Genomic DNA, 27,467 nt, shown 5'->3' with positions numbered 1-27,467 from the left:
TCTCACCGCTACCTTTACCAAATCGTGTTCACACACTTAGCTCACACACAGTAGGACATTTTTCATCACCATTCGAATTCATCCCTGATGAATCAGACCTGACTCAACTCTAAGAAGTAGCAGGCATGACAAACAAGCATGAATGAGTAAGCACATCAGGGCTCAAACAACTACTACTCATTCTAGTGGGTTTCATCTATTTATTGTGGAGATGACATGTCATGTAGAGGAAAGGGTTCAACTACCACAACATGTAACAGTTGAATCGTTGTTGTCCTAATGCAGTAAAAGAGAGCAGGAGCGAGAGAGTGGGATTGTATCGGAATGAACAAGGGGGTTTGCTTGCCTGATGGGGTGGTTGTAGGATATTGCCCTTCAGTCGGATATTCACTACTAGGGAAAACCTTATACACAGAAACTTATCAGCAGCGCGGTTTAAAAGGAGACACTACTGCTAATTAGTAGTAGCGAGGGGTATAAAACCCGCTCTACTACTAAGTTGATAGTAGTAGCGAGGGGTATAAACCCACGCTGCTACTAAGTGGTCTTCACCATGCCCTCGGAACATTGCCATAGTAGTAGCGAGGGGTATAAAACCTGCGCTGCTACTAACTAACTAGCTGTAGCAGAGGTAAGACACCCACGCTATTACTAAACGTGTCCACCACCCCACCATCCATCCCGGCCCGATCCACTCCAACCCCACCACTCTCTCTCTTTCTCTCATCCAAAAAAACTCTCTCACAAACTGTTAGGGACAAGCAAGGGAGGGAATCGATCTATAGTCACTCAGTAGCGATGGAGTTTGGATACAGGCTCGATTACACGAATGGGGATCGAGAGTAGCTAGGGTTCTTGCCGCCGCCGCCGTTCGTGATCCACTGGATGAGGGGAACGGAGAGGCAGGGTAGCTTAAGTAGTGGAAGCAGACGGACCGGCCCGGTTGACCCGCTCTGGGCCACAGTAGCGTGGGTTGCTGCGACGGTTGCGGCTGGGCCGAGTCCTTGCCTCATTGGTAGGTGGGGTCGGGCCGTCCGGTGGAGCCGGGCCGTCAGGGGGGTTAACATCCCCTCCTCCTTGAGACGAGGCTTGCCCCCAAGCCTCCACATGGGGGAAGCGAGCTTGCAGCGCCTACTTGTCCTCCCAGGTGGTGTCGAGCGCCGCGCCGGCCGACCATTGGACTTGGACTTGCTCGATCATGGTCTCGTTCTTCTTGCGCCATCTTGTCTGGAGGATCTTGATCGGGATCGCCGTGTCGCCTGCTTCTGACGGCAGAGTTGTGGATGCGGTGGGTGGCAGTAAGGCTTGTCGAAGTTGCGACACATGAAAGACTGGGTGTACTGTTGCATGAGGAGGAAGTTGCAGTTTGTAGGCGACATCATTGACCTTGCCGATGATCTTGAATGGGCCTTAGTACTTGTAGCTTAGCTTGTGGTTTGCTCGCAGAGCCACTAAGGTTTGGATGTAAGGCTGCAATTTGAGGAAGACTTGATCGCCGATCTGGAACTGGCGAAAGGAGCGCTTCTTGTTCGCCTGGTCCTGCATGATCTGGCATGCGCGGTGGAGTTGTTGTTGGATGAGATCTTGCATAACCTCTCGTTCTTCGAGCTAGGTTTGCAGCGCTGGCACTAACGATGATGTAGATGCAGTGATCCCCCAGTCCCTTGGTTCTCTTCCAAACATGGCCTTGAATGGTGTCATTCCTATGGCTGAGTGGTGGGATGAGTTGTACCAGAACTGCGCCAGAGGTACCCAAAATCTCCAGCACTTTAGGCACAGTTGAACGAAGCAACGGAGGTACGTCTCAATGCATTGGTTGACCCGCTCGGTTTGGCCGTCAGTCTGCGGATGGTTCGCTGTGCTCATGCGCAATTCCGTACCTGCATACTTAAACAGCTCCTGCCAAAAGTGGCTGGTGAAAACTGGGTCACGGTCAGATACGATAGCTCCAGCGAACCCGTGAGCTTGTATCACTACTAGGGAAAAGGCTAGCAGCAGCGCGGGTTTTCAGGCTAGCAGCAGCGCGGGTGGCCGCGCTACTAATAAGGCGCTACAGCTAACTCATAGTACTAGCGCGGCCCCAACCAGCGCTACTACTGTTGAACGATATCAGCAGTGCTTTTTAGGAACGCGCTACTATTAACTAGCTGTAGCGATTTCTTCATCCCACGCTACTGCTATATCTTTCATCATTTTCCCTTTCAGTTCTCCTTTCAGATGCTAGATACTAGGTACTACTAGTAGATATCAAATTCATAAACCATTACTAGGCACGGTAGTACTCCCTTCGTTCGAAATTACTCGTCGTGGTTTTAGTTTAAACCACGACGAGTAATTTGGAACGAAGGGAGTACTAAGATAACAATTTCATGCATAGCCAACATGCATCCTCAAGCAGTACATGGTCATATCAACGGCCATCATCATATGTAGTTCTAGATGATATCGACGACGATCATCATATGTAGTTCTAGATGATATAGCCACACACACATATGTAGTTCTAGCTAGATGATATAGCCACACACACATATGTAGTTCTAGATGATATATCCACACACACATATGTAGTTCTAGATGATATCGAAGACAATCATCATCCTCAAGCCTGGTCGGTTGGTGTTCCTGATAGTAATTAGGATGGCCTGTCCAACATGAAGATTCTTGCCATCGAGGAATTTCTTCCACCCAACCGAGCTTAAGTGTGTGCGACCGTCAGTGTCCACGTGGTAAGTACAGGTTGTGACGGAGCCCCTTGCAGTAAGGCGTAGTCCAGCTGAGCCTTCTTCATCAGGCTCGATACCATAACTCACAGATATGCTCTTTGCCAATTTCTGAATAAGAAAAACATATCAATTAATAAGCATGTGATCGAACTCTACACTAAAAGATATATATCATCGACTAGATTCCACACAACATACCATATCATTGGACTGTACACTAAGTAATTCACACTATTAATTTGCATTTGTAAGTATAACATACCATATCATGTCGATCAACCATGGTATTTGTCAAGCGGGTCATGAATGGCACCCCGACAAAGTCAGCACGTGGCGGAATTATGTCCCACAGGTTGGACACCTCCTCCTCACTCAGCCTTGTTCTTTGAGCTACGATGGCTTCATGAAGTGGGTCCTCATCATCTTCATCGAGTGGGTCCTCATTATCTTCATCATCTTCATCATCTTCGTCATCTTCATCATCTTCCACCAGGTTGAGATAAATGACAGCTAGCTTGGGTCTTTCTGCTCGGAAGTTGAAGCTGATCAACTCACCACCAGTAAGATGCATGCGAGCGACGAAACGGGCCCATCCATCTCCTCCAATCTGCGACATATTGCGTCCTTTCTCGACCTCCATAGTGTACGCCCCCCCAGGAGCCTCAAATGTCATAGTGTCTCCTGTCAGCTTGTTGAATTTCAACCTCACATTGCATGGGACGATCTGTGTAAACTAAGCAAAATGACACAATGCAGTAATGCCAACACTAAAAATAAAATAGTTATTACATTTCATCTAATTTCTTACTGCCGCATGATGAAAACTCGGCTGGAAGTAGATGCCGAACAGCTTGCCAGTTGCAAGGCTGCTGGCGCATCTTGACTTGCACAGTTGACATAGTGGTGGTGGTGGTGGCGCCATTCTTCCTAAAGCAATATGAGCAAAGGATTACTAAATCAACTAAATCAAAATGTTCCTAAGTCAACTAAATCAACTAGCCTACTAAATCAACTAAATCAAAATGTTCTAAGTCAACTAAATCAACTAACCTACTAAGTCAACTAAATCAAACTATTCTAAGGCAACTAAATCAACTAGCCTACTAAATCAACTAAATCAAAATGTTCTAAGTTAACTAAATTAACTAAATGAATTAGCCTACTAAATCAACTAAATCAAAATGTTCTAAGTCAACTAAATCAACTAACCTACTAAGTCAACTAAATCAAAATATTCTAAGGCAACTAAATCAACTAGCCTACTAAATCAACTAAATCAAAATGTTCTAAGTCAACTAAATTAACTAAATGAATTAGCCTACTAAATCAACTAAATCAAAATGTTCTAAGTCAACTAAATCAACTAACCTACTAAGTCAACTAAATCAAAATATTCTAAGGCAACTAAATCAACTAGCCTACTAAATCAACTAAATCAAAATGTTCTAAGTCAACTAAATTAACTAAATGAATTAGCCTACTAAATCAACTAAATCAAAATGTTCTAAGTCAACTAAATTAACTAAATGAATTAGCCTAGTAAATCAACTAAATCAAAATGTTCTAAGTCAACTAAATCAACTAGCCTACTAAATCAACTAAATCAAAATGTTCTAAGTCAACTAAATCAACTAGCCTACTAAGTCAACTAAATTATATCAACTAAATCAAAATGTTGCATATGAGCAGGAGGGAGAAGGAGGTCGACTCGAGGAGGGAGAAGAGAGTAGGATGGAGGAGGAAGGCGGAGCGCGGAGGGGCCGGCCGGCGCGGCAAGTTGAGGGAGGACGGAGGAGGAAGGCGGAGCGAGGAGGGGCCGGCCAGCGGCGAGTGGAGAGGGAGGACGGAGGAGGAGGCCGGTACCGAGTCCAGCAAGGAGGAGGAGGTGACGGCGCGCGGCGCAGACGGAGGAGCGGCGACGGGGGCGCGCAGCGCAGACGCGCGGAGGAGAGGGGCGACAGGGGCGCTCGGCGCAGATTTTGAGTGGTTGTGTGTGAGTGGATCCGAAGGGAGGAGATCAGGGAGATGGATGGCTTAGCAGTAGCGCTCTTCAGCAAAATGCACTACTGCTAAGCTATCTAGCACCAGAGCTTTTCACGATAAAGCGCTACTGCTATATGTCAGCACGCAAAAATACACATTGATCATCAACGATCTTTTTGTGTACAATCTAATTTGAAAATATGAGTCCTCACCGGTTTAGGAACAGGTGAAGACTCATATTGCAGCCACAAATTCTACACATAGAGTTCAATGAAGATCAAGTGCTTGTCAAAGTGTGAGAAGTAACATATTTAAGGTGGTAGAAACTCTCTTCACGGAGCGAGGTGGGACTAAATTTTTGTAGGAAACTTAGCAGTAGTGCTTGTCGGGGAAATGCGCTGCTACTATGCTACGTAGCAGTAGCGCGCGTCGTATTAACGCGTTGCTGCTATAACTAGCCTCGCGGCGGCCTCGTAGGAATTATAGCAGCAGCGCGTCTTTGGGTGGACGCGCTACTGCTATATTTGTCTCAGCAACGAGTTTCAGTGGTCCGCGCTACTGCTAGTTAGCAGCAGCGAGTTATTTTGAGGTGCGCTGCTGATAAGATTATGTGTATAGGCTTTTCCCTAGTAGTGTATAGTTGTTGCATGTAGATGTTGGCCAGTTTAGATGCTGTATAAGGATGCGCAAGAGGGAGGAAGTGAGCAAACCGAGTCCTCTTGTCGACCACCACCAGCAAGCAGTTGTGTTGACCCGATTGTGGCAATCCGTCCATGAAGTCCATGGTGATGAGATCCCACAATTCTCTGGGAATTGGTAGTGGCATTAACAGACCTGGTGACGCAGTGCGGTCTGACGTGGCCTGCTGACACACCTGACAACACCGCACATATTGCTGCACATGCGCCTTCATCTTGGGCCAGGAAAATAGCCTGCGGATGCAACGGTAGGTCACTGGGAATCCGGAGTGGCCCCCCATTGGGCTGTCATGGAACGCTGAGATGATGCGCCGCTGCATTGCTGTGGTTCCTCCCAGCCAGATGCGTCCATGAAAGCGGAGCAGTCCGTTCTGTAACTGAAATCGCCCTTTTGGATCCTCTCGAACAGCTAACTGCTCCAAGAGTTTTTGCGCCTGTGGGTTGGTGTTGTAGCTGTTGACAATGTCTTTGAGCCACGCTGGTTGGCACACACTGATGGTGTGTAGGACTTCAGTTCCCTTCGCTCTGGACAATGCATCCACTGCCATGTTTTTAGCTCCTTTCTTGTACTTGATGACGTAACGGAGTCCCAGCAGTTTCGTAAAGGCTCGTTGTTGCCATGGTGTTGATAGCCTCTGCTCTGTCAGGTGGGTCAAACTGCGTTGGTCAGTCAGGATGGTGAATTCGGCATGCTGGAGGTAGGGACGCCACTGATCTACGGCCACAATAACTGCCAAGTATTCCTTCTCGTAGGTTGAGAGTCCTTGGTATCGAGGGCTCAAGGCTTTGCTCATATAAGCGATAGGGTGGCCATCCTGTTGCAGTATCGCTCCGATCCCTTTGTCGCATGCGTTGGTCTTAATCACAAATGGCTTGGCGAAGTTGGGGAGTGCCAGCACTGGTGCTTCGATCAGATGCTGCTTGAGGAGCTGGAATGCTGTATCTGTGGCTGGTGTTCAAACGAACGGTGCTCCTTTTTTTAGAAGGTTGAACAGCGGCCGGACTATGACTCCAAAGTTCTTGACGAATCTTCGATAGTACCCCGCCAGTCCCAAGAAACTACAGACTGCCTTGACGTCAGTTGGTGTCGTCTAGTTGGATACTGCTTGTATCTTGGTTGGTTCTGTGGACACTCCCTGGTCGCTGATGACGTGTCCCAGGTATGATAGGCTGTGCTGACCGAACTTGCACTTGGACATCTTCATGTGCCATTGATCCCGGCGCAACAGCTGCAGCACTTGTCACAGATGGTTGATGTGGTCTCCCATAGTCTAGCTGAACACGAGGATGTCGTCGAAGAAGAGGAGCACACACTTGCAATCGACTGGTTTCAGAGTGGTTGTCAGAGCTCCGTTGAAAGTGGCCGGCCCACCCGCTAGCCCGAAGGAAACCACCACGAACTCATAATGGCCTGAATGTGTCTGGAACGCGGTCTTGTACTCTTCCCCTTCTGCCAAGCGGACTGGTGATAGCCCGAGCACAGATCTAGTTTGGAGAACCAGGTTGCACCGTACAGCTCGTTCAACAACTCTTCAATGATAGGCACGGGATACTTGGCGATGTAAGTGATGGCATTGAGGTGTCTGTAGTCGATACAAAACCTCCAAGTCCCGTCCTTCTTCTTGACGAGAATGGCTGGTGAACAGAAGGGATTGCTGCTTTTCTGGATAATGCCTTTGCGGAGAAGCTCCTCCACCTGAGCATCGATCTCCTTCTTGTGCTCTGGCTTATTCCGGTAGGGTCGGATATTCACTGGTTGGGCCCCTGGTATGACAGGGATCTTGTGATCACAGTCGCGGCGAGGCGGTAACCCTTCTGGCTCCTTGAATACATCCGAGAATTCCTCCAAAACAGCTTGAATCTCTGGGGAAGTGGTGTTGTTGCTACCCTCGCTGGTCGTCGCATAGATCAGCGCCATGTGCGTGATGGCATTCATGTTGCAGAGGTGTTGAAGTTGGAGCACGTTGATGACGGAACAAGTTGAGGAAGTAGCTTCGTGCCCTTGGAGACGAATTGCCCCCGCGGTCGACGGAATCTCGATGAGTTTCGCACGCCAATCCACGGTCATGGGACTATGCTCCTCGAGCCAGTCCATGCCCAAGATTGCGTCGTACGTCCCGAGCGCCAGCACCTTCATATTCGTCGTGAACTGGTGCCCCTGGGTGCACCATTGGCACTGTGGCACACTGGCAGAGCAGGCGAGTGCTCCCCCATCGGCAACGCGCACCTGGTATGCACGTGGGAGGGGTTCGACTCCTTGGATGGTCGCCGCCAGGCGCTCGTTGATGAAGGACGTGGTGCTGCCAGAGTCCACTAGCATCAGGACCTCACGCCCCTGGATCCATGCTCGTAATTGGAACGCCTTGCTCGATACGCCCCCCGTCAGGGCCGGCTTGGAGATGGCCATGACCACTTCATCTTGAGTGGTTTCCGGCTACTGTGGTGTGGATGTAGCGTCGATGCCGAAGAGTTCCAGAAGTTCCTCGACGACTTGGAGCTGGACTGACATTGGGCAGGTGTGGTCGGGACCCCACCGCTTGCCACACTTGAAGCACAGCCCACGCGCTCTGCGGTAGTCACGTAGAGCCTTGAGCTTGGTTGAGTTGGCTCGTGCGGCGTCGGTGCCGCGGCGATTTGTGGCTGGAGCTGGTGGTGTCGCACGCGCCGGCGGAAGGGGCAGAGGGAGCGGCACGGTGAGCTTCGGTGGCGCGTCCGAAGGGCGCGTAGGTGCGGGACGAAGCATATCCGCACGCGCGTTGTCAGCCACCTCCTCCTGAAGTAGCGGCAAGGCGCAGGCCGTGTCCAGATCGGGTGCTCGCTGAAGCATGACCACCGCTCGAATGTCCTCCCGCAATCCTTCCACAAAACGGGCGAGGAAGTAAAAGGGGTGAATAGAATCCGAATAAGATCTCAAATGATTAATGATCAATTCAAATCGTTCGATATAATCAGCTACAGTAGATGTTTGTTTGATGGTATAAAACTGCCGAATGAGCAATTGATGTCTATCGCGACCAAATCATGTAGTTAACAGAGCAGATAAGGATTCCCAATCGAAGCTATTGAGCTTCTTTTGGACTGACTGTAACAAAATGGCCGCGGCCCCAGAGAAGTTGAGGGCAGCCATGGGAACCCAGAATGTTTTATGAATGCCAAACATGGAGAAATATTGTTCACACATCGTTTTCCACATGTTCGGGTTCTCGCCCGTGAATTGTGGGAACGAAATGGAAGGATGGGCTTGTCCCAAACCCGCAAGCATCTGACTAGCATGCGCAAAAGGAGAAGGTAGGATTTCGATCTGACCGTTGGCCGGGAGGGGCGGCGGCGTCTGGAACGACACCACCGGCCTCCCCTGATGCAGATGGAATTCACCGTGGTCCTTAGCCCCTTGAGGGGCGTCCTCATCGCCTCCCGCCAGGCCCACGCTGTCGGTGGGCAGCACGGGAGGTGGCACCGTAGTGGGAAGGGGTGGCGCGCTCCCGCTGGTGTCGATGGAGGGAAGCGGGCGCACCTGTTGGAGAGCGGTGACCGCATCGCCCAGATCGGAGACGCGGCGCTCCAGATCCGGCCGCCACGCGACGAGATCGTCGAGGCGGATAGTGACCGCGGTGAGGGCCGTGGTGTTGGCCTCCATCGTTGCGGTGAGCTTGTCGAGGTAGGCCTTCGCAGACGGATCCACGGCTTCGACGAGAAAACGACCGTGGCGGATCCCTCGAGCTTCGATGAGATGAGCCAGATCGGGCAGAAGGATGGAGGTGTTGTGGCGACTGATACCAGATGTTAGGGACAAGCAAGGGAGGGAATCGATCTATAGTCACTCAGTAGCGATGGAGTTTGGATACAGGCTCGATTACACGAATGGGGATCGAGAGTAGCTAGGGTTCTTGTCGCCGCCGCCGTTCGTGATCCACTGGATGAGGGGAACGGAGAGGCAGGGTAGCTTAAGTAGTGGAAGCAGATGGACCGGGCCGGTTGACCCACTCTGGGCCACAGTAGCGTGGGTTGCTGCGACGGTTGCGGCGGGGCCGAGTCCTTGCCTCATTGGTAGGTGGGGCCGGGCTGTCCGGTGGAGCCGGGCCGTCCGGTGGAGCCGGGCCGTCGGGGGGTTAACACAAACTCACCTACTCCTCTCCCCACGATCTCCTCGCCGCCGCCACCACCCACGCTGGCCGGTTCCGGCGAGCACCGGCCGCGCGCAACAATCCCCCAAGCTCCCACCTTCCTCCGCTCCGATCCCCATGGAAGCCACCGCCGCCGCCTCCCTCGCACGGACCCTTGCCTCCTCGCCGCTCCCCCGCGGCTCCAGCCGTAGCCGCATGCGCGTGGGCGTGGCGCCGGAGCGGCGGAGGAGGGGTAGGGCAGTTGATGAGGACATCACTCCGTCGGATACATACAAAACTCCACTGCAAATACAAGGACCGATCACTAGAGCTCGAGCACGACAATTGAATTTAGAGGTGAGCTCGTTCCTAAGCACTTCTTTATATGTTCCTGAGAATAGATTGCTACCTAATGATTATATTATGATTAGGAACCATGGAGAGCACCAGGAGATACTAGGAGAGGGGCTCGGAGGTGGAGAGGACCAGCAAGGGCGTCCAAGTCAAGGTGGAGGCCCAAACAAAGTTGACTTCGAGTCTGTTTCGGAGTCCAGGAGCAGTCTGCACTAAAACGGTTGTCCAGGTCGCATACGGGCTCGGTTTTGGACGTTCTATATATGCACGGATAGCTGAGAAGATAACCTATCCATTGGCGCTGGTCCCATGGTCAAATTCTTCCTGAATTAACGGGAATCATCGAAACAAAAGACGCCCAGAATCTGTCTCGGTGTTGCGCCACTGTTTTTGGCCTTTGGGCCATGTATCTTTTTGAGCCCAATTAGGGGCGTGACCAGAGGGTCCTTGCTTAACCCTAGACCATACTTACAGCCGCCGGTGCTTAGGTTAGGGTCGGGTTTTGCTTAGATTATCCTGTCAAGAACAGTTTTGTCGTTCATCGGTTTGTGAGACCCCAACTTCGTGAGATTAATCATACATCTGCAATTCGGTTGCATTCTTTCTTGTTCTTGCTTGTGTTCTTCGATTCCCAGGCAAGGATTAGCCTTCTTGGCGAGGTCGACCGTGCATCGCCGGTCGATAACCAGAGGAGACGTGGTGCTGCGATTGCGGGGTTCAGAACGTGTTGTTCGGAAGCCGGATCAAGTTGTGTCAAATTTCCACCAAATCGAGAGTTATCAGAACCTTTCGGAAGATCGGGACACCCTTGTTCATATTAAGTGGTAATCAGAGACTCAGGTGTTACCGTCAGGTTCGCCCTTACGCTGCTTTGTTTGATTTCGCCTTTATCCTATCGTCCACAAAAAAAGCCAAAAACAAATTAGCTATATTTCTTCCCCGTCCCAGAACCACGTTCAGCCTTTTGCATAATTCCTTTTCAGAGTTCGTAGTGTTGAGTTTGTGTCCTAGTATTGTTTTTGTTGCTGGTTTAGTTCGTGTTCTAGTCTAAGTAGTGTTTTCCATCATGTTCCTTCATCTTGTGCGACAGACCTCCTTTCACCCTGTTCTACTTCCATCGCATACACGTCCTTGATCACCACACACCAACATAAGTTCAGTCCACAATCCGCTGTCACCATACCCCCCGTTTTTCCAACCATCGATTTTAATTCGGACACCACCAAAACATACCTCGGAGCGCTCCCCTTGAAACAGCCATACCTTTTGCCTATAGACTCGAAGCAAAGAGTGAATTGCGAAAAAGAAGAAAAAAAGTTGAGAGAAAAAAAAGCAAAAAAAAGGAGAGAAAAGGTCACATTTGTTGGTGTTCCGATTCGCCGGGTTGGTGAATTTTGATTGGCAAAATTCTGCTAAGAAAACCGATTGTTCGCGCGATATAGTTTCAGCACGAATTGTATAACACGGTTCTGATTTTCTGCAGGCCGCATTGTCTATCATATTGAGTTGAACCTTCACCTGCTGCTTGTGCAAAAAAAATCAAAAGAAGTGCAGGAGCAAGAATTATTACGCATTGAGGGTTGTGTTGAGCTACTGTCCTTACCTTTGTTCATGTCCGTTGTTGTCTTTGCCTCATACTTGTTTTCTACCTTGTCATCCATATCACACTTGGTTTAGAACACGAGTAGACCAGCAACTAGGACAAGCTTTTTGGACATTTATTCAGCATTACTATCTGTTTTTGAATTGTGTTCCACTCACATATAGTGCCTTCCAAGCTCCACATACAACCTTCTGAACAGGCACATGTTTTTGACCCTCGCACTCGCCGGATTACGCCTTCCAGGTATCCTTTGCTTTGCTAGTAAGAACCTTGTAAGAGCTTGTTAAGACGCTTACATTTGCTGTGTTGACAGGCACCACTGCAACTGCATAGTAGTTGATAGGGATAACCTTCACTGTGTGTTCCTGTTTTTTTTGTGTGTTTACAATGGCAGGTACCGGCGAAAACGGCGATAGCACTCCCAAGGATTTCAAGGAATGTGTCAGCCAAGAGCAACTACAAGCTACCGTAGAGAAGGTTCAAGACGGGATGAACGAGGCAATCAAGAAGGTTGTTACTGATGCGCTCATTGAACTCAACCTCGGCAACAGCATCAAGCGGTTGGACAAACGGATATCCACGTTAACTGACAGGGTTACCGAGTTGGAAACCCGTTTAACAACCAACAACGACGACGTGTCCGGCAGCAACACCAGTGGACAAATGCCAGAAGACACGGTGTATGATGCTAATGGGAACATAGATCAAGCATCTACACGACAAGCAAGATTGCGCCAACGTCTTCGCCGTAACACTCAAGGTATGGGTAGTACAGTTAATCAACATCGCCATCAAGGTAATAATAATCATGCTCCTGATGATCCTTATGCTAAGATTAAGTTAACAGTACCAAATTTTTCGGGTCGTTATGATGCCGAGGGTTACCTTGATTGGGAGATGACGTTAGAACAGAAGTTTAATTCCCACCTTGTTCCTAAGCAACATAGAGTTCGACGAGCTACTAGTGAGTTTGAGGACTTTGCTGGACAGGGTGCTTTACCTGATACATGGGAACGACTTAAGGTAGCTATGCGTGATCGTTTTGTTCCTCCTTCGTATCATAGAGATTTGCGTAACAAACTACAGCGTTTAGAACAAGGAGAAAAATCTGTACAAGATTACTATGCTGAGCTTCAAAAGGGTTTGATGCGTTGTGGTATAGTGGAGGGGCTTGAGGATTCTATTTGTCGTTTTTATTCGGGTTTGAGGCGTGATGTTCAGGACATTGTTGATTATAAAGAATTTCATACTGTCAACTAGTTGTTCAAGTTTTCTATGCTTGCAGAGAAGGAATTGCAGGGACATGAGCAGCGGAACAAGAGCAACGTCCACGCCTCCTACACGCCACGCACGACGGCTCCTTCGAGGCTGCCTAAGCCATCCTCTTTTCGGGTGCCCCTAACAGTGGACCAGCAAGCTTCTGCCTCAGCCAGTCGTGTTACTACAACACCTACACCACCTTCTACACGTCCTACATATTCAGGTAAAAAATTCTTTGCAGGTTCCCGCCAATAGTTCTTCGTCCGTCGCCTCGACGGGACGCACTTCCAGCATTCAATGCCACCGCTGTCAAGGACGTAGCCATATGCAAAAGGATTGCCCAAGTCAGCGGGCATATGTGGCAACCGAAGATGGAGGTTATATCAGCACCTCCGATGTGGAAGATGATGCTAATGATGATGATGCCGCCACCGACGACGATGATGAGGGTCATGTCCTTGGGGGCGCCGGTACTTCAGGCTACATGAACATTATTGTTCAGCGTGTGCTCAACACACAAATTCAGCAACCCGAGAAGCTACAACGCCACAATTTGTTTCAGATTTTCTTCATTATCAAGAACTGACGAGCACGTGTTATCTTTGATGGAGGAAGCTGCAACAATTTGGTGAGTTCTGATCTGGTCAAGAAGCTTTGTTTGACCACAAGACCACACCCACATGCATACCATATTCAGTGGTTAAATGATTCTAGAAAAGCTAAGGTAACACAAACATGTAGAGTTCCTTTTTCCATTGGTGCCTATGCTGATTCTGTTGATTGTGATGTCGTACCTTTGCAAGCTTGTTCACTTTTGTTGGGTCGGCCTTGGGAACATGATAATGATGCTACACACCATGGAAGAAGTAATAAATACACTTTTGTGCATAAAGGTCAGAAAATTACTTTGGTACCTTTGACCCCTGCTGAAATTGTACAAGCTGATAGAGAGAGAGAGCTGCTAGTTCAAGTGATGCTAAATCTGAAAATCAGCAAGTTGCTAATTATGTTTTTCCACCTAAAAAAGATAAGCCTGCACCTATTTCTAAGGCCGAGGGAATTAAATTGAAGGGTGGTGTTATGCTTGCTACAAAATGTGACCTTGCTGAAATTTCTGATGATGATATTTGCTATGCTTTGATATGCAAACGAGCTTTGTTTTTTCTTGATGATATTGCTAGTTCGTTATCTCCTGCTGTCACTAACCTTTTGCAGGAGTTTGAGGACATTTTCCTAGCTGAGATACCCCCGGGGCTGCCACCTATCAGAGGGATAGAGCATCAAATTGATTTGATTCCAGGTGCAACTTTGCCAAATCGTGCTGCCTATCGAACCAACCCCGAGGAGACCAAGGAAATTCAGCGACAAGTCCAAGACCTTTTGGACCGCGGGTATGTACGTGAAAGCCTTAGTCCTTGTGTTGTTCCTATACTTTTGGTTCCTAAGAAAGATGGTACTTGGCGTCTGTGTGCTGATTGTAGAGCCATCAATAATATTACTATTCGGTATCGTCATCCTATTCCTAGGTTAGACGACATGCTTGATGAGCTGTGTGGTTCTATAATTTTCACAAAGATTGACTTGCGTAGTGGCTACCACCAAATTAGAATGAAACTTGGAGATGAATGGAAAACAGCTTTCAAAACTAAATTTGGGTTGTATGAGTGGCTGGTAATGCCTTTTGGCTTGAAAAATGCACCTAGCACCTTCATGCGCTTAATGAATGAGGTTTTAAGAGCTTTTATTGGTGGATTTGTGGTGGTTTATTTTGATGATATCTTGATTTACAACAAGTCTTTGGATGAACATATGGACAATTTACGTGCTGTTTTTAATGCTTTAAGGGATGCACGTTCGTTTGGTAACCTTGAGAAGTGCATTTTTTGCAAGGACCGAGTCTCTTTTCTTGGTTACGTTGTTACTCCACAGGGAATCGAGGTGGATGAAACGAAGATTGACGCCATCCAAAGCTGGCCGCTACCCCAAGCTATCACACAGGTGAGGAGTTTTCTTGGTCTTGCAGGTTTCTATCGCCGCTTTGTCAAGGATTTTAGCACAATTGCTGCACCACTGCATTAGTTGACGAAGAAGGGTGTGGTGTTCCATTGGGGGAAGGCACAAGAGGAGTCCTTTGGCACCTTGAAGGACAAGCTTACGCACACACCATTGCTGCAACTTCCTAACTTTGGTAAGACTTTTGAGCTAGAATGTGATGCTAGTGGAGTCAACATTGGTGGTGTTTTGATGCAAGATGGTAAACCCGTTGCATACTTTAGCGAAAAATTGCAATGGTACCGTTCTGAATTATTCCACGTATGACAAGGAATTGTATGCACTTGTGCGTTCTTTAGAAATGTGGAGTCATTATTTGTGGCCTAAAGAATTTTTTATTCATTCTGATCATGAATCGCTTAAGTATCTTCGCTCTCAAAATAATTTGAATCGTAGGCATGCTAAGTGGGTTGAATTTATCGAATCTTTCCCTTATATCATCAAACACAACAAAGGGAAGGATAATGTGATTGCTGATGCTTTGTCTAGACGATATACTTTGTTGTCTCAACTTGATTGTCGGATTTTTGGACTTGAGTCAATAAAAGAACAATATGCGCTTGATTCTGACATTAAAGATGTTTTGCTGCAATGTCGAGAGGGGCGTACATGGAATAAATTTGTCCTTAACGATGGGTTTTTGTTTAGAGCTAACCGTCTATGCATTCCAGTTGGTTCCGTTCATCTTTTGTTGTTATAGGAGGCGCATGGAGGAGGATTGATGGGTCATTTCGGTGCGAAGAAGACGGAGGACGTTCTGGCCACACATTTCTTTTGGCCAAAGATGAGGAGAGATGTTGAGAGGTTCATGGCTCGCTGCACCACATGTCAAAAAGCTAAATCTCGCTTGAATCCACATGGTTTATACATGCCTCTTCCTGTTCCTTCTATTCCTTGGGCAGATATTTCTATGGATTTTGTGTTAGGATTGCCTAGGACTAAGAGGGGAAGGGATAGTATTTTTGTTGTGGTGGATCATTTTTCTAAGATGGCACACTTTATACCATGTCATAAAAGTGATGATGTTGTTTATATTGCTGAACTCTTTTTCAAAGAGATTGTTCGTTTGCATGGTATGCCTTCTACAATTGTTTCAGATCGTGATGCAAAATTCTTGAGTCATTTTTGGCGCACCCTATGGAACAAGTTGGGTACAAAATTGTTGTTTTCTACAACTTGTCACCCACAAACTGATGGGCAAACTAAGGTGGTGAATCGCACTTTGGGCACCATGTTGAGGGTTGTTTTGAAGAAAAATTTGAAGATGTGGGAAGAATGTTTGCCTCATGTGGAGTTTGCTTACAACCGGGCAACACATTCTACCACCAAGGTAAGTCCTTTTCAGGTAGTGTATGGTTTCAATCCCCGTGCTCCTATTGATATCTTGCCTTTACCTACAAGTGAGAGGATTCACAATGATGCCAAAGAACGTGCTGATTTTATCTTGAAAATGCATGAGACAACAAAGCACAATATTGAAAAAATGAATGAAAAGTATAGAATTGCTGGTAGTAAAGGTAGACAAGGAGTTAAACTAGAACCGGGTGATTTGGTTTGGTTGCACTTGAGAAAGGATAGGTTTCCAGATTTAAGAAAGTCTAAGTTGATGCCTAGAGCTGATGGTCCTTTCAAAATACTTGCCAAGATAAATGATAATGCATATAAAATTGAGTTGCCTCCCGAGTTTGGGGTTAGTTCCACCTTTAACATTTCAGATTTGAGGCCACATTTGAGAGAAGAGGATGAGTTTGAGTCGAGGACGACTCCAATTCAAGAGGGGGAGGATGATGAGGACATCACTCCTTCAGATACATACAAAACTCCACTGGAAATACAAGGACCGATCACTAGAGCTCGAGCGCGACAATTGAATTTAGAGGTGAGCTCGTTCCTAAGCACTTCTTTATATGTTCCTGAGAATAGATTGCTACCTAATGATTATATTATGATTAGGAACCATGGAGAGCACCAGGAGATACTAGGAGAGGGGCTCGGAGGTGGAGAGGACCAGCAAGGGCGTCCAAGTCAAGGTGGAGGCCCAAACAAAGTTGACTTCGAGTCTGTTTCGGAGTCCAGGAGCAGTCTGCACTAAAACAGTTGTCCAGGTCACACACGGGCTCGGTTTTGGACGTTCTATATATGCACGGATAGCTGAGAAGATAACCTATCCAATGGCGCTGGTCCCATGGTCAAATTCCTCCTGAATCAACGGGAATCATCGAAGCAAAAGACGTCCAGAATCTGTCTCGGTGCTGCGCCACCGTTTTTGGCCTTTGGGCCATGTATCTTTTTGAGCCCAATTATGGGCGTGACCAAAGGATCCTTGCTTAACCCTAGACCATATTTACAGTCGCGAGTGCTTAGGTTAGGGTCGGGTTTTGCTTAGATTATCCTGTCAAGAACAGTTTTGCCGTTCATCGGTTTGTGAGACCCCAACTTCGTGAGATTAATCATACATCTGCAATTTGGTTGCATTCTTTCTTGTTCTTGCTTGTGTTCTTCGATTCCCAGACAAGGATTAGCCTTCTTGGCGAGGTCGACCGTGCATCGCCGGTCGATAACCAGAGGAGACGTGGTGCTGCGATTGCGGGGTTCAGAACGTGTTGTTCGGAAGCCGGATCGAGTTGTGTCAAGTTTTCATCAAATCGAGAGTTATCAGAACCTTTCCGAAGATCGGGACACCCTTGTTCATATTAGCAGTGCTCGCCGCGGTGGCCTCGACGGGCAACTACGTGGTGCCGCTGGACGCCGCGCCGTCGGGGATCACGCGCCCGCTCGTCGAGATCCTGCGCGACCTCAACAAGCGCGTCGCGGAGACCATCGTGCTCCCCGCCTCCCGCCTCGCCTCCGCCTCCGCTTCCGACCTCAACAATTGCTGGTGGGCGGGCGAGCTCTACCGCTGCCGCACGTGTGTTGCAGTCAAACAGGGGAGAGTGTTGAATGAGTCCGGCGGCGGGAGGGCCCAGTAGTTGCCGATGCATAACGAGCGGGCCGTCCACGACATGCTGGCGAGCTGGGGCGGCCGAAGTGACGCGGCCGCATCGCTATGGCAGGACGCCTACCATGCCGGTCTGTCTCGCCCCTGGTGATGCAGTGCCCGGCTCCAGCAGCGTCAGACTTGTAAGAAGTCACTGCCATCCTAGAAATTTGCCTCTCGTCCCCTGACGGTTTGTGCCAGTTCGACAAGTTCGAAGTTGAGTTCATCGGCAGGGGCCTCCTTGTGGTCACGAGGTGTTTGTGGAAATGCCACAATGCTGCTGCACGTGTGTTGCATTCAAACAGGGGAGAGTGTAAGTGTTGCCAAATGTTTATTTCCATTAGTCTAGCGTTGCACCTTCATATATGAGCAAGTAGGCGATGCCTAATCAGTCCATAAAATTATCCCTAAAGTTCTATGCATGTTGCCTAAGTTTCTAGTAATGACTGTAAATCGTCCATACTTGGTTCTAGGAGGCAGTAATCGCCCAATTGGCGGTGAAATACCGATAAATGAAACAGCAGATCTTGGGTATTAGGCAATCCTTGCTGTGTACATCACGACCAAAATTAGGAGTCGGTGGTAGCTAGAACTTTCTAAACTTTGCCCTTCAGGATGGCAAGGCGTTGACAGAGGTAGTCCCCAATGAGGCAAACTTATGGCGGCTCAGCTAGTGCGACAGAACTAAAAAAAGCGTCCAGGTTCAAGTAACATACCTCTTCGGCACCGTGCTGTTGCCGAGGTACTTCAAGCAAAACAACTTCTTGAGCTTCGTCCGCCAGCTCAACACCTATATGTAAGTTCGACCTCATGCTGCTTTGCTTTGGGCCATTTATGCCTAACAAATTGACTGATTTATGCCAATTGCTAGTAAACTACAAGGACTAGGAATGAGTAGAGCTTGGGATTACGCAGACTACTTGAGTATCTGCTCACCCTAGGATTACCTAAAATTTTGATATATCCAATTTTGCGTCATGTTAACTGTCCCGACGGCGGTTGTCAGCTGTAGTTTAGAAGGTGTGGCATGGGAACAGCAACATATTAATAGATCAAGCTAGCTATGGGGTGATTGACAGCAGTAGTGGTTTGGGAGCTAACAGTTGGGGGTGAAAAGGAGGTCCACTACATATAAGTTTTGTGACATTGATTAGTGTTCCCTTTTCATCTAATTTTGCACATGTCGAGAGATGTAAGTCAAGTACTGAAAGGATGGACATTCTGTTATAATAACAAAGATAATCGTTGCATGTAACTACTGGAGTGGCTTGACCAATTCCAACTACACAGAACTTATGAGAAGTACAAGGACCAGGGTATGATCTATCTGCATATGATTAGCCCTTGATTCTGAGTTATGATATGTTATGCTAACAATTTTATCTGACTACAGGTTTTGAGATCTTTGCTTTCCCATGCAACCTACTTTGTGGGCCAGAACTTGGCATTGATAAGGAAATTATTCAGATTGCTTGCACTCGTTTCAATGCCGAATATATGATTTTTTTACAAGGTAAATGTGTGCTTGGTACTTCCTCCTTCCTTTTTTGGTGTCTCTGTTTCAAGCTGAAAGAAATGATTGCTTTAGTGTACAATGTACACTATGACTGCTTCCATAACAGTTACTATATTTAATTGAGGAAAACCGATCCAGCATGTTTTATCTATTTTATATGTAGTCTGAGTGATATAAACTTAAAATCGATGTTGGTTGTCAGACAGTCGGACTTTAGTACGAACTGATTGTCCGTCGTCCCGGCAGCCTCGCCATCAGCATTCCCATGCTCTTGTGTTCGTGGGGCTACGGTGACCTCCTTGTGTGCGCCTCAGCATTAATGAGCTAACGCTGGTCCAATTCTTATAATTTGAACAGTGGTTCCCACTAAATTTTTAAAAGGTCTATGCCTAATTCTTATAATCTAGATTGTACGACATATACTAATAATCAATAAACAATTTTGGGCAAGGCCTAAATGCTATTAAATAAATAGAAATGAGACCATACCTGCTATCCGCATTTCGAAATGAAGCAGCAGATCCGTTGACTCAAGTTTTAGTTTTCTTCTTCTTCAGCTTTGCATTTGCAGCCAGAAATTAATGGTGTTACAGAAAATAGCCTGAAGCTTTTTGGACTACCTACTTCTGTATAAAACTTTGGTCAAAGCTTAAATTATTATATTTTAAGGTTGTAAAGGTTGTATGTTGTGTTGGCTAAGACTAAAGATTGTAAATTCATCATTCTCTTTGCAGATGATTCTAGAAACTATATTATCAGTTTGTTGCTACTTTGTATGTGTCTTATGATATGTCCTTGTATATGTCTGGACTGAAATATGATTATCTTGGTCCTTCTTATATACTAGCAATGTGCCCGTGCGTTGCAACGGATCCAAAGTAGAATAGTACTTGTTCACAAACTTGAAAGAAAACACTCTTGTTTTGATATACATATATACCACTAAAGATATATTACTTTTCACTCAAAATATATTTCTCAGGCTGTTTTGATGAGGTGAGGGAGGGATGTGGTTGCTTATAAGATAATAAGGGATTTTCTGCAAATTGGAGCAGAGAAGTGGGCTATTGTTGCAAAAATTCCACAACTTACCTCACAGCCGTTAGGTGCAGATCTAATGGTCAGAAATGACGGATGACAGACACACCATCATCACCAACTGAGTCTTTTATAGGAGTAGAGATTTCTTTATGATCTCAGTCAGTCTCTTTTGCACCCCTTGTGTGTTGTGTCGAGGTCCAATGCTAATGTGTTGATTTTGATGTTATTTGATTGGTGAGTAAATAGAAGTTAACCGATTATGTGGTTGCTTGATTATGTGTTTCTTTTGGACCTTATGTTTTTCTATGCACTTGTCAAATCTATATGCATTCTTATATAACTATTCTCTGCACTTTTATCCCACTAGGAAATAGCTTATAGCTTCAGTTGTGCATTACGACATCGACATTGAAAGTGCGTTATATCGACTAGAGGGGGGTGAATAGGCGATTTTTATGAATTCTTCACTGAGGAATTTGCCGGTGAGGAAATTCCTTAACGAAGAACTACTAGCAGCGGAATAAGTACTCAGAAGTAAGCCTAACAGAATACAAGCATGGTCATCAAGATGAAATGAAGACAAGCACTGAGTACAGAGAGCGTAATCACAGGATAACACAAGGTGAAGACAAACAGACTGAAGAAATTGATCTAAGGAAATTGAGAAAGTCTTCAGTCGAAGTCTTCAAACACAGATATGAACAAACACTCAACAGAGTAATGAGGAAATGAAAGGGTTGAGGAAATAGAACCAGTTAGGTTGGTGAAGACAATGATTTGGTAGACCAGTTCCAACTGTTGTCTCAGTTGTACGTCTGGTTGGAGCGGCTGAGTATTTAAACTCGAGGACACACAGTCCCGGACACCCAGTCGCTGAGCACGCAGCTCAGGACACCCAGTCCTCACCGTATTCTCCTTGAACTAAGGTCACACAGACCTCGTCCAATCACTCGTGGTAAGTCTTCAGGCGACTTCCAAACCTTCACAGACTTGGTCACTCGGTGATCCACAATTCCTCTTGGATGCTCTAGACCATGACGCCTAACCGTCTGGAAGAAGCACAGTCTTCAAAGGTAACAAGCGTCGGATCCACGCAGGATCAATTTCTTTAGTGATGCTCAATCACTTTGGGTTTATAGGGGTTTGGTTTTGGGTTTTCCTCACTCGATGATTTTCACTCAAAGTCCTCGGAGGATGGGTTGCTCAAATGACAAGTGTCAAGTTCTCTCGGAGCAGCCAACCAGCTAGTGGTTGTAGGGGGCGGCTATTTATAGCTTAGGGAGCAGCCCGACATGATAAGACATAAATGCCCTTCAATGATATGACCGTTAGGTGGATAAGATATTTTGGGATAGCTGGCGCGCAGCACAGCAACGGTCGGAAATTTGACTCTCAAATTCTTCAGGGCTATCATGTTCCTCACTGTGTAGGCAATTTGCACTGGCGAATTCCTAACTCCTCAGTCAGAACAAATTCATCAGTGATCAGAAGAACTTCGTCTCTGTCACTGAAGAAAGTGACTGAACTGTATGAGATTTCCAAAGGCTTCACTCGAAGGGATTGGTAGGTGTAGGATTTTGAGTTGAGCATCACATGAAATTTTTTCCTTAGTATTTCCTCGACCCCCTTTAACAGTACGGTGTTTCCTATGACTCAAGAAAGAGAAAATGAAACTACAGAAACAAAAGTCTTCACGCTTCATGTTCCACAAATGAATACCAAGTCCTCAAGGTCACACCAATTTCTTCACTTTCAAAGTCTTCAGAAAGTCTTCAGAATATCAAAGTCTTTAGTCGAAGAACTTCATTTTTAGGGGTCGACTTTCTCTGTAAATATCAAACTCCTCATAGACTTATAGACCTGTGTACACTCACAAACGCATTAGTCCCTTAACCTGTAAGTCTTCAATACACCAAAATCACTAAGGGGCACTAGATGCACTTACAATCTCCCCCTTTTTGGTGATTGATGACAATATAGGTTAAGTTTTCAGCGGGGATAAATGTATGAAGTGTAAATACTGATATTGAGGAATTTGATAGCAAGATATAGAAGAACTCCCCCTGAAGGTGTGCATAGTGAGGAATTTGCGTTTGAGGCAATGCACATTTGAAGAGTTGAATCATGGAGATCTCCCCCTATATCTTGTAATTCATACACGCATTTGATATATAATATGAAGAATTTGAAATGCATGATGAAATATGGTGCCTGATGAGATTCAGCATGCGTGCAATGTCATTAACGAGGAATAAGCATGCAAAGCATAATGCAACAAAAGTATCAGTGCACCATCGGGTTTAAGATTACAACTCGATCCAAATAAAAGTTTCAGAAGAACGAGAGTTGTAACTTAAAAAAATGCCCTTAATATAGACCCGCTTGAAGACTAACTCAGATTTCTCCCCCTTTGTCATCAAATGACCAAAAGGATTGAAACTGAGGACTAACGCCCCTGAAGAATTTCAAGTCGATGGAGGAGCGCCAGCGTTGCCGGGTTGTTTGTTGTAGCAGGGCCTGCCGCAGTGTCATCCAAATCTTCATTCTCATCAGTGTCATGCGATGAAGAATAAGAGCTGGCCACCAGTGGAGGAACTTTGACCCTCTTGAGTTTCTTCGGAGGAGGCGCAGACCAGTCAAATTCTTCCTTGAGACCCATAGTCTTCAGTTCTTCAGCGCTATAGACATGAGTGAGGACAGCCCAGGTGCGGTTGAAGGTTTAATGAAGGTAGTATTGGTTCTTCTTCACTGCATTGTATGTTGAGGTCATATTGTGAAGAAGTGCACCAAACTGACGTTTTACCCATTTGTGATTGCGATCAACCTTCTGATGAAGACTGAGGAGTAACTCACGGTCAGTCATCACCCTGGGTGCTGTGGCTTGAGGATTTTGCTTGGCTGAGGAATTTGCGGCAGAGTCATGTGTGGCAGAGTCGTCATTGGTAGAGTAAGATGCAGCCTTGCGAAATTGACCATCCAATGGACGAATGCCTTCATCGATCACAGCAGCTGCCTTTCCTTTATCATCAGCTAATGAAACTGTCCGTTTGAGGACTTCAATGGGTGGCAAGTAGCTACCGTGGTTCAGAGTGTCAGCTTTGTAATTCAGTGAAGATCTTGCCCTGATGAATCTCATAATCCAAGGAGCATAGGGCTTCAGCTCGAATGGTGACATAGCAATATTGCCCAGAGTCCTCATGAAGAAATCATGGAAGTTGACGGGAACGCCATGAATGATGTTGAAAAGCATATTCTTCATGATGCCAACGACTTCTTCATCATTTGAGTCATGGCCTTTGATAGGACTCATTGTCTTCGTCAGAATGCGATAGACAGTCCGAGGCACATAGAGTAATTCCTTGACGAGGAATTTGGTTCGTGGGGCCTGCCCAGGCTTCAAAGGCTTCATGAGCACTTGCATATAGTGACTTGTCAGTTCAGGGTCACTGTAGGTGCAACGTGCACTGTCATGGGGAGGATTGAGAGGAAGGGCACGAAGCAATTTAGTTGCCGGTGCCTTGTAGTGAGTGTTTTCAGTCATCCAGTCCAACACCCATGAGTTGACATCTTCAGCGTCTCCAGTGATATGCAGTGTCGCGTAGAACTGAAGAATGAGTTCTTCATTCCAATCGCAAATGTCCGTGCAGAAATTTAGTAATCCTGCATCGTGAAGAACACTGAGGACTGGCTCGAAGCATGGCAGAGATTCCATGTCCACGTGAGGAATATGTGCATGATCGAAGATTTTGTCTTTGCCAAACAGCACAGAGGAATAGAAGTTGGCCTGACTAGCAGTCCAGAAACGCCTCTTCCTTATGCGAGCAGAGTCATAGGGGTTGTAGTTAGTGAAGAATACATGCTCGGCAAAGAAGTCTTCAGCCTTGAACTTCTGTTTGCTTGAGAACGGATTCTTTGGCTTTGGCAGAGGGGTGTCAGTGAGTTGCATCACCACCTCAGGAATCGCGAGCTCAGGTTCTTCAGGCTGAGGAATTTCTGGTTCCTCTTCTTGTGCAACCTGAGGATCAGCAACAGCAGGTTCTTCAGCACTAGCGGCTGGAATGTCTTCATGCACAGAGGGAGTGGGTTGAGTTTCTTCAGAGCCCATTTGAACTGTTGGTGCAGGGGACTGAGGAATCTGTTGGATAGGTGTGAAGAGAGGAGTGTTGGGATGCTGACTTTCCCAAAAGTAATCATTCATCACAGGTGTGGTACATCCTATATCCACATCTTCATCTTCAATTTCCTCAACACCAGCCTCTTCAGCTGTGAGCTGAGGCATGGGTGAGGAGATGACAGGCGTTGAAGGGGTTTCATCCACTTTAATTTCTTCATCAATCTGCTCCGACGAAGCAGCAGAATGATTTTCTTCATCAGATCCGCTTGGGATCTCATAGTCTTCTCCAAAAGGAACAAGGTCCTTTGATGGCATGGATGAAATTGAAATAGCATCAATTGGATTTTCAAAGGAGCTGGTCATGGGCTTCATTTTCTTCGCAGCCGAAGATTCTGACGCAGCTGATGCCTTCCTCTTCTTCACTGCAGCTCGCTCTGCAGCCTTGGTTTTCTTCACATCAGAGGCTAATGGAAGAATTGGAGTTGGTGTAGGCGCAAGAGGAGCTGAGGAATCTGGTTCATTTTCTTCAGGCGCAACTGATGCAGTTGCTCCGATCTCTTCAGTTTCTTCAGGCGCACCACTAGTGGATGCCTAGCAATTTCTTCAGCGTCTAGAATTTCTTCACCAGCCCTGGAACTAGCATTTTCTTCAGCAGGCTGAAAGACATCAGCGGTGCTGGCATGTTCTTCAGCAGGCTGAGCAGAGTCTACAGCCTAAAGATTTTCTTGTTGCGATGGGGCTGCAACATTTGTGAATTTCTTCGTCAGATTGACGAATCTCACTTTAGCTCCTTGCCAATCAGCATAGTAGGCATCAAAGTCTTTGCTGAGGGCTTGAATTTCAGACTGAGCCTGGAGAAGTTCCTCAAGTGTCATTCTGACAACGTTATTCTTCAGGAGCTTCTCCTTTCTCTATTGAGCTTTCTTGATCTCTCTTGCCTTTTCAAACTTCCATTTCTCCTCAGTGATGAAATGGGTCAGCATGTGACTTTGACCAGAGGTCAGATGAAAATCAGGCATAGGGGTGTTAGGATCCTTGTGCCAGAGGTCAATGTAGTCGAGGATCTTCCTCGGATCCAAAAGCAGTGGCACATATGTGCCTTTGGCTCTAGCGGCCTTCACTTGTCTGTCTCTGATGATTTCTGCAAGTTCATCATCAGAGGCTTCATCATCAGAAGGCACGTGAAACACGACCTGTTTCTTCTTTGGACTTGGCCGAGGACCGCGTCCAGCTGTTTCTTTAGTCTTTAACAGTGTGGGGCCTGATGAGGAAATTGGTGCAGCTGAGGAACTTGTTGAAACACCAGAGGCAATCGAGAAACCAGCAGTCCTTTGACATGTAGCCAGATGCACAGGAGCTGAGGACTTTGAAGGAGCTGCTGAGGACTTTGGTGGAGCAGTAGCAGTGTGAGGAATTTGCCGTGAGGGCATTGCTGAGGAACTTGGCCGTGAGGGCGCTGTTGGTGAAGCACTTGGCTTACGAGCAGGCTTCATTGGCATGGATTTCCTCAGTTTGACCGAGGCCTCAGTAGCAGTAGCAGTGGCAGAATCCTCATTGAATTTCTTCACTGCCTCCTTGGCTTGTCTTGCCAATTTAGCTTGGCGCTTAGCCCATTCTTCAGGAAAGTCCTCACCACGCTTGATGCTGGTGGGGTCAGCTTCTTGGCCAGGTGCCAATGGAGCTCTTGGGCATGGAGGATTGAGGGCGGATTTCCTCATGTACTTTGGAGTCACATATCTGTATTCCCTCCATTCCCTTGCCCATCTCCGTTCAATCCTCTGTATGCGCACCTTGCGCTGATTTTTGTTTTCTTTGCCAAATTTTGCTTCATCAGGTGTGCAATAGTCAGCATAAATTTCCTCAGGGATTTCAAACGCAGTCATAACCTCAGGTTTCTTTCCTCCTTTCTGCGGCTTCTTACCGTCTGCCATATTCTTCAGTTGAGGAATTTGAACAATCGAATTCTCTGAAGAAGTATGCAGTTTTTCTTCGAGGAACGCTGCAAATGAGTTAAGTTGATGAGAACCTAGTGATTCAGCAGCAGACATGAGTACCTGTGAACAGAGTATAGGTGCGAGGAGTTTGGAGAGGTCATATGCGTTCTCAGAAGGTTTTTTGAAAAGAACAAGTTTTGAGGAATTTGACCAGATGAACCTTGAGGAATTTCACTAAGCGTTCTTGTCTTAGGTTCCAGAGTTGTACAGATCGAAGATCCACACAATTAGGGAATCTTGAAGAAAATGATTGCTTAGAGAAACAGTTCAAGATCATATGATGTGTGAGGTGTTCATATGTGTGAAGATTTGAAGAATAAACACCTTTGAAGATTTTCAGGAAAGTTTGAGAATCAAAGTGAGTAATAAAAGTAACTTTTAATTACCCGAAGTGAAGAACACGACGAACTAAGAAGAACAGATGTGAAGTTCGTCAGGTTAGATCTCCCACGCCCTAACTTGGCAGAGGAAGACAGCTACGGCGGCGGCGGAGTGAAGATTTCCGCGGTCGGCGTGAGTACGACGGCGACGAGGTCGAGGCAGCGAAGCTCTTCCTCAACGGCGACGATGGAGTAGCGGCGGCGCTAGGGTTTGAGGAGCTCGAGTGAGAGAGTAGCGATCGAGCGGACTAAATGAAGTGAGGAAGGGGAGAGGGGTATTTATAGACACGGTAAAAACTGTTCGCCCGAAGATTTGGGACGAACGTGCCCCTGCCCTTTCTCCTTCTCGCGACATGTGTCACCCATGTACTGTGTAGTTGAGATCGTGTATGATCATGGGTGAATAGAATAATGCATTGTGGGATGCGGAACGGTTTGAGCGGCAAAACCGAAAATTTGGATAAGATTTGTTTTAAAGTTTCGTTCGCAATTTCTTCAGCTGACAAGGACACAGTGAAGATTTTGAACGAGTTTCAAATAGAACGCACATGAAGAATTTGAGAATAGATTGGGTTGAGTATAGCATAGAGGGGGAAGGGTCCGATCACATTCACTTAGCAGAAAAAGCAACTTGAAGAAATAGCTATAAGTGAATGCTGTAGAGGA

At 46.7% G+C, this 27,467-nt stretch overlaps 1 long non-coding RNA gene across 1 annotated transcript in view; it reads left to right on the top strand.

The window, feature by feature from the left end:
* The first annotated feature begins 18,140 nt into the window (after window positions 1-18,140).
* The window catches only part of LOC119320329, a 16,855-nt gene continuing 7,528 nt past the window's right edge, over window positions 18,141-27,467 (top strand). Inside the window, exons 1-2 of the long non-coding RNA XR_005154916.1 lie at window positions 18,141-19,072; window positions 19,150-19,269. This is a non-coding gene — a long non-coding RNA (uncharacterized LOC119320329). The remainder of the gene's footprint in view (window positions 19,073-19,149; window positions 19,270-27,467) is intronic.

This window comes from Triticum dicoccoides, chromosome 6B (genome assembly GCF_002162155.2).
Source record: "Triticum dicoccoides isolate Atlit2015 ecotype Zavitan chromosome 6B, WEW_v2.0, whole genome shotgun sequence".
Taxonomy (NCBI): Eukaryota; Viridiplantae; Streptophyta; class Magnoliopsida; order Poales; family Poaceae; genus Triticum; species Triticum dicoccoides.
The sequence above is the reverse complement of the archived record's forward strand: the minus strand, read 5'-3'. Positions and strand labels throughout refer to the sequence as shown.